Source organism: Megascapheus bottae, chromosome 7, assembly GCF_031878675.1.
Source record: "Megascapheus bottae isolate mThoBot1 chromosome 7, mThoBot2.hap1, whole genome shotgun sequence".
NCBI classification, from domain to species: Eukaryota; Metazoa; Chordata; class Mammalia; order Rodentia; family Geomyidae; genus Megascapheus; species Megascapheus bottae.
Window position 1 is genome coordinate 11886874 of NC_143515.1, and position 13885 is coordinate 11900758.

The following is a 13885-nucleotide window of genomic DNA, read 5'->3' on the forward strand; positions in this document are numbered from 1 at the left end:
CTGATAGCAAGAAGCTTATTTGCAAACTATTGCTATAATTGTGCCACTCATTTACGGGCACAACCAAGTGAATCAGAACATCATACTTCACCCTTCTTATTTGCATTAATTGTGATCATCACAGTGACTTTATAAGACTGAATAATTTTTAATCCTAAAATAATGATGCTGATTATCAAATAATTTTGTATTATTTATTTTGGGGGAAACGTTTAATCACTGCATTCTCAGAATTTCAACTACAGGCTTTTTATTCTAATGTTGCTTATATGTTATGTCCAAGAATGTAGATGGTTTTGAAGTTATTCTCTCAAAGACATCTTAGAAAAAGAACAATAAATTGAGATAAGCAGATGTGATTTTTAGGTGTGACATTAAGATTTAAGAATATAACACTGGAACTCTGACATGAATAAATCCAAGCCTGTATCAGAACAAATTCGTGGTGAACAATCTCATCTAACATACTAAAATCCTACTAGATTTAACCTTCCGATGGTCCCAGGATAATAAACCACCCTCTTTTATGTTTTCCCAAAGCATTTTGTGCCTCTATTTCCCTTAGTCTACCTTTCAGTTGAGCAAGCTATCTCTCCAAGTTGGTCTTAGACTCACAACAGAAGATCTTATTAATGGCATTTCCCCTAGAAACAAATCAAAGAAATATATGTCTAATTTATTATGCTATACTCTAATGCTGGTTGGAATACATTCATTTTTCTCTGCTTCTCCTATAGCCTCCCTTACTGGTTGTATTGGCTTGACCAAGTAGCTTGCTTTATCCAATGGGCTTCAGGGATAACAGGAAGGAAATGGGGCTTAAATGTGCTTGCTCAGCATGCTCCCTCAGAAACTTTCATCATTTCCATGCAAAAGACATGCCACAGGGCAGGACACAGTTGAGGAAGGATTAACTTGAAGTGCAGGTCTGAATCCAACCTTTTTTTTTTTTTTTTGGTTGTGGGGCTTGAACTCTGGGCCTGGGCGCTGTCCCTGAGCTCTTCAGCTCAAGGCTATCGACCTACCCCTGGAGCCACAAGGCCACTTCTGGTTTTCTAGTGGTTAATTGGACATAAGAGTCTCAGTCTTCAGTGCCTAGGCTGACTTTGAGCCACAATCCTCAGATCTTGGCCTTCTGAGTAGCTAGAATTATAGGAGTGAGCCACGGCACCGGGCTTAAATCCAACTTTTTTATCACTGCCCTAGGCCAAACCAGTTCCAGCATAGAGTGGCAGTCTGGAAGACTAGAGTAAGAGTAATTGACTGTTGTGTTTAACCACTGAACTATGGGGTTTTTTTTTTCCTCAGTAGTTACTTCTTTATTAACATAGGACTTTCTTCTCCATGAGTAGGTCTGGTGATTAAATTGCATTTTGGAATTTCACCAAAGGAAAATGGCTCTGATATTCCTGCATTCGAAGTACATTTCTTTTTCTTTCATATATTTTTATTGTAATTAATAGAAGGGTTACATGATATTTGCCAGATAGATGGTGCATTAATTCCCATACATTGATACCCTTTCTCATGTCTTGGTCCCCATTTCCTTCCACCCCACCCCCACCCCTCATCTTGTTTTATCCCCTTCCCTATCCAATTTCAAGTAACCAAATACAAATATATCCGATATATCAGGTAACAAAGTGAGATACTGTAACAATATGAGATAACCAAGGGACAGCAAAAGAGATGAGAGATAACATAGTACATTAAGGACAATCATTCATTATATGGCTTTTGTTTCTATATCCTAGAGGTCCTTTCATTTAGTGTCCTACTGTATGGCCTTTTGTATCAAGGTTTTGCTCTATTGCAAATCTCTGCTAGGAGAGCCAAAGGTATTGAACTGATTATGACAAATGAGGGAAATCATTGAGCCTATGTTCCTTTGAGTCTGGCTTACTTCACTTAATATGATCTTTTCTAAGTCTTTCCATTTCCTTACAAATGGGGCGATGTCATTCTTTCTGACAGCAGCATAGAATTCCATTGTGTACAAATACCACATCTTGTTGATCCACTTATCAACTGACGGACATCTAGGTTGGTTCCATATCTTTGCTATGGTAAATAGTGCTGCAATGAACATTGTTGTGCTGGTGGATTTAGTATGCCCTTGTTTCTGGATGATTGGGTAAATGCCAAGTAGTGGAATTGCTGGGTCATAGAGGAGCTCTATGTTTAGTCTTTTGAGGACCTGCCATACTGCTTTCCATAGTGGTTGAATGAGTTTGCAGTCCCTCCAACAGTGTAGTAGTGATCCCTCCTGGCCACATCCCCTCCAGCATCTGTTGTTAGTAGATTTCTTGATCCTGGCCATTCTAACTGGAGTGAGGTGGAATCTTAGAGTTGTTTTGATTTGTATTTCTTTTATGACCAGAGATGTTGAGCATTTCTTCATGTGTCTATAGGCCATTTTTGTTTCTTCTTCAGAGAAGACTCTCTTTAAGTCTTTGGCCCATCTTTTAATGGGATGGTTGTTACTTTCGAGATTAGTTTTGGAGTGATTCAATTTTTTGAGCTGTTGATATATTTTAGATATGAGGCCTTTGTCTGTTGTATGGTTGGTGAAGATCTTCTCCCACTCTGTAGGCTTCCTAATTAATTTACTAGCTATGTCCTTTGCAGTTTAATGCAGTCCCACTTATCCAGCCTTTTTCTGATTTGTTGTGATTCTTGGTCCTTATTAAGAAAGTTTCAACCTGTGCCAAGGAGGTCTAGTGTATTTCCTATTCCTTCTTTTAAAGTTATCAGAGTGTTGGCTTTTACCTCCAGGTCTTTGATCCATTTGGAGTTAATTCTAGTGCAAGGTGACAAAGAAGGATCCAACTTTAGTTTTCTGCAGGTGCCTAACCAGTTCTGCCAGCACCACTTGTTGAAGATGCTGTCTTTCTTCCATTCTATTTTTTTGGCTCCCTTGTCAAAGATTAGGTGGCCATAGGTCTGTGGTTTAATATCTGGGTCCTCAGTTCTTTTCCATTGGTCTTGAGGCCTGTTCTTGTGCCAGTACCAAGCTGTTTTGATAATTATAGCTCTGTAATAGAGTACATTTCTAAATCTGTTCTGACTGCTTTCCTCAAATAGCATTATCATATACTTGCCTAAATTAAAGATAATGCCTTTCTTCTCAGCCTACTCAGTCTTTTGTCACTGTCCTGATTTCTGTGCCTTATTATGTTGGTATATTACTACTCTTCAGAAGACTTGGAATGATCTGCACATGTCACTCTGTACCCTGTCCAGCAGGATCATATTTTAAATATGAATTCTGTTTTCTTTTGGAAGAGGCCCAGGAATCATCTGAATGCATAATTACCTAGAATCCTTGTTACACTTACCAATTGCTGAGCCTACTCCAGACCTACAGAATCTCTGTGGCAGTACTGAAGAATTTATATTGTTGACAAGCTCCCTAAATATCCTCTATTACAATAAAGTGGTTTAGTGTATATGTGTGTGTGTGTGTGTGTGTTCACACTGGTCTTGGGTTGAACTCAGGGCCTAGGTGCTGTCCCTGAGCATTTTTGATGGAGGCTAGCACTCTACCACTTGAGCTACTGCTCTGCTTATATTGTTTGGTAGTTACTTAGAGATAAGAATCTCAAATTTTCCTAAGGGGGCTGGCTTCAAACCCTGATCCTCAGATCTCAGTCTCCTGAGTAGCTAGGATTGTAATCATGAGTAAGCAACACCCAGCTTACAATAAAGCTTTTGAAAACCTGATTTATAAACATGTTAGCTCATCAGATCATCAATCCCTAATCCTGAAGAATTTAAGTAGTAATTTGTCACCATATATACATTTATTCTTATTTTCATTTTCTGTTGTCCAACAGCTTCAACCTATTTGTCTACTTTAATCATATGATAACTCAATTGAGAACATTAAGTTTGATGCAGAATATTTTAATTGACCTTTTGGTCATTTAAGTAAGCTTTCTTCCCCACGTTTGTCTGTCCCTCCCCCAGGTACTAGGGGGATTGAAGGTCTTGTACTTAATGAGGCTGGAGTTCTATTACTTGACCAAAGCCCTTAGTTCTTTTGCTTGTTTTAGGATGGCATCTTTGCTATATAACCCTTGCTGGCCTTGAACTTGCCCTCACTTCCCAAGTAGCTAGTATTACAGGAATGTGCCATTGTACTTGGCTTAAATAAGTTATGTTAATAATGGTTTTAATTAGTATATTTATATATTTTCTTTAAAATGTAGTTAGGTTAAATCAAGTAATCCATATACAAACCATACTTAAGGGATGCCTCTGCTTTTAATTTTTAAAATTATTCTTGATATATTTTAATAAAATTAAAAATATAAATATGCATATTTGAGGAATACAGTGATAATTTGACATACAGTATGAAATAAAATTATCATAATGGACACATCCATCATCATTTTGTGTGGGGGTTTCAACAACTTCAAGGAAACAGTAAAGCATTACTACTTACAGTTACTATGCTATACAAAACCTCCCAATCTGCTCAGTTTATCACCAGTATCCTCATATTTGTCTTCATTAATTCTATTCTGTAATGGAGTTTGCAAACTAGTCTTTAATGGGAGTAACTCACAAATCTTTTTGCTTTGGATTTCTTGGGAAAGAAAATCTATTGGTGCACTAGATTTTTAGCAATGTGGCTAAATGATCTATTTGGGTTATGAGCTCTGAAATGATGTTATCATTGGTTTTGCTTCATCTGGAACTTGCTAAACTCTTCATATGGGCATACTCAGGAATATAGACGGGCTTTGGAGACAGTGTGCCTGAATTTGTTGTCCTGGGCACACTGTGGCACACTGTGGCTCAGTTTCTCCTTTCACACAAATGGGAATAGTGACTTCCTATATAGACCTATAAGTCACATAACAAATTAATGAGTTAAAAGAACATAACAAATGATTTATTCATTCAGAAGGAGTTGTCATTATTGCTTTTCAACCCTTGTATGTATTCTTGGCCATTCATCTTTAGTATTTAGCACTTTATCTTTTAAAGCATTCATACAAAAGTGTCCCCAGTGTGTATGCAAAAGCTTAAAGAGTAACATTATAATAAAGAACATTTGTGTCCATTGCTCTCCTCATTGACTTCTTCCTCACCTTATATGTTCCCAGATGGAGTGTATGCCATTCCCTTGCTTTTCTTTTGGTTTTAGTATTTTGTTTATTACTATTTTTAAAGAAACGTTGCAAGTTGCTCATAAATTCTTTTATGCCTTATTTTCTTGTGAACACTCCCCATCTGCCACCTTTTGAAGGCTTTTTTTCTGTTTTCCTCCATCAGGGGACTGTGGCAGATTATGAAAGATGGTGTATTCCCTATTTGGTCAATTCCTTTTCTCTGCTTGGCTTGTTGAAGCCTTCTGCAATCTTTCCCTATGTTTCCCCACTATAGTCCTGGGTAGTGAATGAAAAATTACCTTAAACTTCCCTTGCAATTTCTATACTTTTTTATATGCATTCCTAAATGCTCCATATTACTGTATTTCCTTTTTTTGAATTATTTAATCAAGAAGTATACTTCTTGGGTTTCACAGAACTAATTGACGTATAAGCTCATTGGTGGGGAATGCTCCCTGCAGCCTAGTATTTCACCCACAGGTAAGTATCACAGATATTTTTTATTGAATGGAGGCGAAGTATGCCCCTAGGAAATCTTTATCAGGACTTACATTTCATGTCTTAGAAAACAGTCAGATGGTCTGCTTATAAGAGGGAAGGGAATGTTCTCAATCTCTGAATAACTAAATGCATTTTTGAAGCATCAAATTTTTCAGTGTTTTAGGAGTATTTACAGATATGCCCAGCATCTATCCATCGGGTCTATCCCAGTGTTCCAGGATACGGTCCTGATTCTAGACAAAATTAAGTAGGGAATTTCTGTAATCTTATTTTGGTTCTTCATGCAAGAGCAGAATGTAAAACAATATTTTACACACATAAAATGGATCTTTCAGTCTGTCAAAGGCTAAGATCTTACTAAAGGGACTAAATACAATTGTGATTAAACTTATTCAATTTTTTTCTTGACAATTAAAATCTAGTGCCAGAAACCAAAAGGTTTCCCCTTCCTGTCATCCTTATTTTTAACAGTCATAGAAAATTTAAAAGATCCCTTTGGTTATTTTGCACTACTTTCTACTTCAAACACTTCCTATAATTTAATGTCACTGTTTTGGCAAACCAGTGTTACACTGATTTTTATTAACATGTAGTTTTAAATAGAATATGCAATAAATTATCTCAACAGAAGTTTTCCAACAAAGGCACTACAGACATTCAGAATTAATTCATCCTTCCAGTCAGCTGCCCACCTTGCTCAATAAAGACTCTACTACTCATTTCTTATAGTCATTGATTTTTGCAAGTATGGTAGAAGTTGAAAGGAAAGAAAATACATGCCTTCTAAAAACTGGATGTTTCTGTTATTTGCCAAGAGTGTCTACTTCAGAAAAAAAGTGAAAATGTAACCTGTCCTAAGGATTACTATTTCAGAGTAAAAGTGATGCTCTGTGCTATAAAGATAATCATTTCAATATAAATATAGTGCAAGTACCTATAAAGTGAGATGATGATTAATTTCAACCTCACAAATATCCAGAGTCACATCATATATGACTCCAGTCTATCTTATAAAAAACTGTTTCAGAAGTATTTACATAGCCCAGTCCTGACTCTTTAGCTACTAAAGAAAGTATCTTAAGTAAATATGATTTATTAGACATACTGAAACATGTTGATTCTATCATTAAGTTATTTTTTACATACAATATTACAGAGAAGAAAATTTTAAAATCAGCTATTATTATATATGCCCTGCTTTGTCCCCCAAATGTAATAAATGTGATTTAACAGAGATAATACACAACAGACCCCTTTTAAAAAGAAGCCCAAGAAGCTAACTGGCTGAGGATAGGGAGGGTGCGTTCATCAGCTGATGGTTAGCAGTCCAGTTAAGCAATCCTGAGCCAGATAGATGAAACAGATGAAAGATTATGACAGATTCATGCTTCATTTTTCATTTGAAATCCATACACCACCAAGATGCTGCCTCTTTCACAAAGGTGAGTAAACTTTCCATACTGGTAACGGCAAATTAAGGACACATGATGGATAATCAAGGGTCTTCTAAGTCAGAAAAGAGAAGCAAGCATCAACTGTCTGTTTGGTACCTTGGTTTTACAGAACCACTTTCCAAAAAGGAGCCAAAAAACGTCAAGTGTTACCATGGTCATAACTAACTGGTAACATCTGGTTGGGTGAGCTACTTCATCCCCATCCCCTGTGATTCTATATCATCATAGCTCACCTAGTTTTTCCATATTTTATGATATAAGAAACCCAATGATGACTGTGTGACACAGACAGAAAACAGAGGATGATGAGAAAAGTCCTTAGACCTGTTACCTTACCTTTATTTTTGACATCACGGGTAGATTTATATTATGGGTCCCTGATAAATTTGATGATAAAAGTCCACACCTATACTCCCAATCTTTTTCTTAATACTGAAGCCATAGGTGAAAAAAATCTGAACCAATGTGTTTCTGTTGAGTTCATGGTAGAGTTTCATGATAGCTGACTTTCTGTTCATTTTATACAATTAATTTTAAAGGCACAGAAATGGATTATGCATCCAGTCTCGTGCGAGTCTTTCAAGTTAACATGGCAGTTTTCATAAATGCCATGCAAGATGTATGGCACGCTATTCAAAGACTGCCTGCTTAATAACTGTTCTAAATGAATCCTACATCCCAGATTCTGAGAAGAATATCCAACAAGCTAACTATGAGTGCTGAGAAGCCCAAGTTAACCCATGCAACAAGACCAGAGGAAACTGTAAGCAAATAAAAGCTATAAAGAAATAGAGCAAGAACTCTACCTGAAGCTTACTTTACTGTCCAATGTGTTTAGTTGAACAGTGAAGTGTTACAGCATGGTTAATATGTTCTGTGGAGGTGTGACAGACACAGTTCAGTATCACCAAGGCCCTACCAAACTCCAAAACAAGCAAAGGACAATTAGTCATTTCTTTTTTTACACCTGGAGACTTAGACATGATATAGAAGCCACATGTGGCTTTTTAGGTATTTTAATTAATTTCTCCCATGAACCTTCTTTAACATGAAATAGAAAAAGGATTCTGAAACAGAGCCATTCTGACAACACTACACCAATACTTTCTAAGCCCATGCTGTGGGGACCTGTGGAGGTAGGTGGAAATCATGTAGTGAAGCAAGAGCTCTATGAAATGCTGAATGGAAGTTAACATAATGAAATGGACAGATGACACATTCCAGAGATATAATAGCAGAGCTTCATTGCTGTGACCCAGCTGCCAAGTGCTAGGGAGGGCAGCAACAGTGAACCATACCTGCCAGGAGAAATGGGATGGCTTCTTTCAGCAGGCTTTTAGCAGCCTTCAAAAGAAAAGAGTGGGCAGTTTTGGCCCAAGAGCTATAAGAACTAGTGGTGAAATCCAAGAAATTATTTATACAAGCATGGAAAGTACTGAATATAAAAGTATGACTATTAGCCACTCATAGTTCATACATTTGATGACAGGATTAGATTCAGAAAGATATCATTAAACTGGATAAGTCAACCAACAAAATGAAATGGGATAAAAATCAATGACTTATTATATTTAGATCAAATGATGGAACTCCAATAACAAAACAATTGCAGGTGAGAAGCCCTGGGGACATAGGGTTATGAGTTAATAATAAACATGACAAGAAAAAATTATTTTTTGTAGGGATTAAACTCAGGATGTGGGCACTATCCCTGAGAGTTTGGCTCCAGGCTGTCACTTTACCACTTGATCCATAGCCCTACTTCTAGCTTTTTGGTAGTTAGAGATAATAAAAGTCACCCAGATTTTCCTGCCTTGGCTGGCTTCGAACAGTGTTCCTAAGATCTCAGCAATTCTAAGATGCTAGGATTACAGGAATGAGTCACTGACACCTAGCTAAAATTGACAAAAAATATTTACTTATTCAGAAAAGAAGGGAACAACTTTGTTTACATAACAAAATATACAACACTGTGCTGGGATTGTGATACATTTATTAGAAAAGTGTCTAATGAGAAGAAATGCATGAAGTCACAGAAAGCATCCTACTCAGGGCAAGTGATAAATAAATGACATCATAAGAGTCTCACATTAAAAAAAAGAGTCTCACATTTTTGGAGTGATGTGATATAGATAAGAGACTAGAGTTATTCCTTAGGGCTATTATAAGCAGAATTAGAACTAATGAAAGACATTATAGTTATCCATTCACAAATTATTTGGTAAGCTCATCCATGTGTCAGCTGTTGGGGAAGAGAGCAGAACTGCAAAGTTAAGGGCACCTTAGCAAAAACTAGAGAGAACTTTTCAGAAATAAATGGGCCTATCTTCTGGAGACAAGTGAGGACTTGCTGCTGAAGCTATTATGCCTAAACTGAAATTCTAATCAGATTATTGAAAATGCAACAAATGGCCCTTGAGCTTCCAATCTTAAGAAATTTATGAGCAAATGTGTTACCATGCACCATTTCCCCCCAGTTTTTTTATGGAAGATGTAATCTAACCCAACACAGAGCTCAGTAGAAAGCAAATTTAAATAGAATTTAAATTAGACACTTATTAAAGAGGGCATCTAAGGCTCTCCAAAAGAGACACAAATCCAGATTTTAAGATCTCATCTTTGGAAAGGAAAGGATTCCTAGCCATGCCCAGCAGAGCTGGTTTGGGTAAGGTACCTCTGGTCAAATGAGGACTTAACATCTCTGTCAACAGATTATAGTACCATCAGTAAACAGCAGCTTGGAAACGAGGAAGCATCTCAGTATACATCTCATGCATTCCCTATAGAGCCAGCCTGTTAAATCCTGGAGGGTGAAGCAGATTGGCACGCCTGAATCATGGGCATTTGTCTGAGATTTAAGGCAACACAGAAAATCAAGCGTCAGGCATTGTCAGCTTTTAGGAGGAGAGTTCTGCCTCACACAAAAAAAGGAGAGTCTATGAAAGGTATTCAGATGGTCAGAGTCGCAAAACACTAATCAAATGTAAGTGAACCCAATGCAAGACCAGACAATCCTTCTCTCATGAATAATTTAACAAAGCCCAAGAGCCCAAGAGAGAAGTCAGAAAGCAAAAAAAGTAAAAAAATTAGAATTGACAAATAACTTTCCTAATCTTGTAGAGAGGATCTGCATCAGTATAACCCTTTTTAAAAAGAATTGTGATGTTCCTGGTCACTCATTGAAACATAACACTGATGAGGAATTGTCATAGAGGGTTTGAGACTGAGGCACTCTCCACAGAATGGAGAAAAGACAGGAATTTCAGATGAGGGTCTCAGTCATTCTGCTGGGAAACTAAGTGACCAAGAATGGCTTACAGGCATCACAAGCCTAAAGGAGACCACCATCAATCATGAAACACATCACCCTCTTTCCCCCATGCCTATTTTGTCCTGCTCTTTCTGACCCTATCCTCCCACCCCAGGAGTAAACACAGAGGAGGATCTCACCATCTTGTCCATCACTTTCACTGTGGTTTCCAAAGGATGGTGCTGGGAATCAAGACAACATCATTTGCTAGATGGTGATACATCCATGGGGGGCACTCTGGCCTTTGGATGACACTTTGTAATGCCAGACTTCCTCTGGGAAGTGGGAGCACATTAATCATGCCCCTGGACAGGTGGGCACCTGGAGCAAGAGATTAACATTCCCCCACAGCTGTCAAGCTGGGGCTCTCTCACTAACACCCACATCGCTCTTTCCTAATTTTTTTTTAGGTCCTTTGACTGCAGCTCATGTACTTGAAGTATGTCATTGAAAAATGCACAGATGGGATCTACCAGATCATGAGTATGCTTTCACAGCTTTTCAAAGTGTACTGGGTATCTTTCCTTAAGATGGAAAAAGTCTTGTACTCTAATTTCTAACCCTTTTCTACCTTCTTCCTGCTTTAGAAATAAACCATTGCAGAAGCAAATGTTCCAAGGGGTACTAACCATCCAGGCAATAATTAAAATCTAGTTCTTTTGCTCTTTTTCCCCTCTTTTAATCCAAAAGCTGCTAATTGTCTCTGCTAATCATACCTCCCTAGTTCACAGAGAGGGCAAAGCATCTGAAATATATTCCACATTAGCTGCAATCACCCATACTCAATGCCAGGCCATAAGGGGAGACAGCAGGGCAGGGCAGTCAAGAGGGGTGATGAACAGGTGCTGCCCTGGGGGAAGATGTGTCCTGAAGCTGAAGCAGGAGGAAGTGACATGAAAAATGAATTTCCTATTCTCTACTGAAAGTTCTAGATAAAGGATTGGGAGTTTTATATGTTAATAGAATCAGCAAGACAGTGTGACCCATGAAGCAAGAGTACTAGAAGCTGTGTCTCTCAGTCCTATACGACCACATAGCCTTTTGAGCCTTTTAATTTGGATTATCTATGATCATCTGAATAAGATCTATGAATCAAAGAGGATAGTATTACCTCTTCTCTGGGTGGATGCTGTGTTCTATAATGCTGTCAAAGGGGGCTCTGCTAAAGTACAATAATCCTGTTTTAAATACAGATCTGACATTCTAGACTTCTACCCCCTGGCAGGTGAGAAACCTCACAAAAGACCAATTCTTGGCTAAAAGGGACCCACAGGTAGTGATAAACTATAAAAGTAAAGCCCATCCAAGATTTGGACTGGTTGGAATAAGCAATCTTTCCAGAATATACTCTATAGAATGTGTGTGTAATGCCTTTCTGCTGATAGCATATTTCTTAGCTTATGAAGGACCCTCAACAAGGGTCTCCTGTAGGAAGAAGGTATTAATAACTCCATCCACTTAGCAAATACCACTTCAGTCTTCATGTGTGCCATAGGTCAGATGGGAGGCTGCGGGAAATCAAAGATGACTATAATCCTTTCTCTATTGAACAGAAAGCTACAATTTAAGTTGTCAATAACATAATCTTGAAAATTATGATATCTATCCCATGAAAATGTTAGGATGTTATAGCCTAAGATGTTACTGACTCAAAGAATAGTGAAAAAGAAGTGTTAAGGAAGGCTATCCCCCAAGCAGTATCAGGGGAACATAAGGGAAGGTATGCCAGATATCATTCAAAGCCAAAGAAGAGCTATATGCAGAACCTCATCCCAGAGTGTCACTTTTATGAAATTATATATGTGGTAAAACTATATATTCATAGAAAACCCGTCACTGGTGGAAACACTCTGTGAACTACTTTCAGGCTGGTTCCCTAAACCCAGGAGTAGAAAAATTGGATGTCCAATAAAGGATAGATCAGGTAATGCAGAAGCTGCAATGAACCAAGAACAAAGGTATCTGGAGAGGGAATACCTGCCACTTGAGGTTGTTTAACATACAAGATTTCAGATCCATCAAAATTATGGCTCCCAAAGCTGAGAAGAGTATCAGGTACCTAATCAACCTGTTTCAACCTCGGTCTCTACTTCTATTTCTGGATGGAAGGCACATTTACCCCTACCCTTTTCTACCATATGGAAGCCAGTGAAGACAAATGAGGTCACTCCTTAGTATCCCAGTCCTGAGAAAATTCTGCACCAGGTCTGATGAATCTACCACAGAGCATTCTCTGCAGCTACTTATAGAACCATGTCTTGAACAAAAAGGAGGTGGGTGACAACTTGACTCTGATTATCAAACATGTTGGCAGGTTTCCAGACAGACTAGTCAAGCTTCCCAGAGGTATGTAACCTTGTGTAGGAGCCTCTTGGACAATTGAAGACTCTTTGTCAAGTTGTGGGACAAGTAAAGATAGTATGCCTATTTTTCTTTTTTGCAGAAAAATAATAATAATTAAAATGTATCAAGTATTGAAAGGAAGGAAGGAAACTGTATTTCACATTAATTTAAGTTCAATAATATGTAACTTAAAAACCTGACTCTGGAATATGATTACTTGAGTTTTAATACTGGCTTTAGCAGTACTTGAGCCTCTTTGTGTTTTTCCACCTATAAAATGGGGACTCTAATTTTCACAGAGCTTTTATATGTATTAGATGCATAGTAAAGTGCTTGGCACTTTACTAATAGTAAGGACTCACTAATTTTAACAATTGATATCATAAAGTATTTATTTAATTAATTTAATTAATTAATTAATTAATTTATGTTGGTCATGGGGCTTTGAACTCTGAGCCTAGATGCGATCCCTGAGCTCTTCAGCTCAAGGCTAGTGAAAGCTAGTGCTCTACCACGTTAAGCCACAGCACCACTTCCGAGTTTCTGGTGGTTATGAGATCTGACTCTCACAAACTTTAGTGTTTGGGCTGGTTTCAAACTGTGATCCTCAGATCTTAGCCTCCTGAGTAGCTAGGATTACAAGTGTGAGCCACTAACACCTGGCACAAAGTATATATTTTATGTCATGGCATTATGTTTGGTTCAATTCATTCCTTCCTTCCTTCCTTCCTTCCTTCTTTCCTTCCTTTGTTCCTTACTTCCTTTCTTCTTTCCTTCCCTCCTCCCCTCTCTCTCTGTCTCTCTGTTTCTCTCTCTGTCTCTCTTTCTCTGTCTTTGTCTCTGTCTCTGACTGTCTCTCTGTCTCTGTCTCTGTCTCTGTCTCTGTCTCTCTCTCTCTCTCTCTCTCTTTCTTGTTTTTCAGTCCTGTGGCTTGAACTCAGAGCCTGGGCACTATCCTTGAGCTTTTTCAAAGCTAGTGTTCTATCACTTCAGCCATAGCCTTAGCACTATTTTTCCGTGTATGTGATACCAAAGAATTCTGCATGCTAGGGAAGCACTCTACCACTAGGCCATACTCCTGGCTTTGGTTCAGTTTCTTTTCCTTTTTTTTTCTGTGTGTCATGGGGCTTGAACTCTGGGCCTGGGCACTGTCC

The 13885-nt window shown here is 38.1% G+C and overlaps 1 protein-coding gene across 2 annotated transcripts in view; it reads right to left on the reverse strand.

Annotated features, from left to right (window-relative positions):
• Positions 1–13885, reverse strand: part of Aff3 (ALF transcription elongation factor 3) — a 539479-nt gene that overhangs the window by 269891 nt on the left and 255703 nt on the right. The gene's annotated exons all lie outside the window — the stretch shown is intronic.